Raw genomic sequence first — 1,242 nt, 5'->3', positions numbered from 1 at the left:
TGTCTAAACCGGAACACATGACTGTAAGACAGCTTCAGGCTGTGTAATGAGTTATTTGTGGAATCTCGTGAATGTGTGTGTGTGTGTGTGTGTGTGTGTGTGTGTGTGTGCGCGCGCGCGCGCGCGCGCGTGTGTGTGTGTGTGTGTGTGTGTGTGTGTGTGTGTGTGTGTACGTGTGTGAATAGCCTAGGGCTCTCCTTCCATGAGAGACAAAGACGAAGATATGCTTAACAATCCTGGACACACACACACACACACACACACACACACACACACACACACAGCCCATAGAAACATGGAATGCTTCTTGTTCATTTGGGATATCGTTAGCCTCATAGCATAATTGCTTCAGTCATGCTTCACTTGGTGGTCAGCCGAGCCATCTTTGTAGTGTCAAGAATGCCTATAGTAAGGGCATTTTACCAGATATTTGACCAATCTGCGAAGTAAATCGTTACCAAGAAATTTCTTCACCAATGTGTTTCTAAAGGTGTGTAATAACATGTCCTAAAAGGTTGAAATTCAACTCCTGTGGGAAACCTCATAAAAAACTGCTCAAAGTTGGGGTACCGATAACCGATTTTCGGAAATTCGAAAATGCTTAAATTGGACTTGAGTAACTTTTGAGGGGTCAAACTAGGCATTTTTCATGATTCTGAGTTGATTGCAGGCATTTATTTGTCACCAAGAGCACTTCCTGGTGCAACCCCCAAACCCCCCCCACCCCCATTGGTGGTTGGCATTCAAAGTGAGGAAGTTTAAAGGTAACAGGTAACATTAGACAACATTAGACAGCACCAGCAGAGAGGCACTATCATGGGCATGGACACTTAGTCATAGGCCTCACTACATGTGGAACAATAGAACCAGGCTGCTTGAGCTACTCACACAGCCCAGCAGAGAGGTACTATCATGGGCATGGAAACAGAGTCATAGGCCTCACTACATGTGGAACAATAGAACCAGGCTGCTTCATTTACTCACACAGCCCAGCAGAGAGACACTATCATGGGCATGGAAACAGAGTCATAGGCCTCACTACATGTGGAACAATAGAACCAGGCTGCTTCAGCTACTCACTCAGCCCAGCAGAGAGACACTCTGCTGGGCAGTAACTTACCTGTTATGGAGGCCTAAAAAAAGGGAGCTGAATAGCTTCACTCTCACCTCCCATTGTGGAAGAGAACCAACATGAGATGTACCAAGGACTACCAGAGGTGTTCAGCTAGACACACAGCCCAG

This window comes from Nansenia antarctica (genome assembly GCF_963989245.1).
Source record: "Nansenia antarctica genome assembly, chromosome: 1".
NCBI classification, from domain to species: Eukaryota; Metazoa; Chordata; class Actinopteri; order Argentiniformes; family Microstomatidae; genus Nansenia; species Nansenia antarctica.
Note: the sequence above shows the minus strand (reverse complement) of the source record.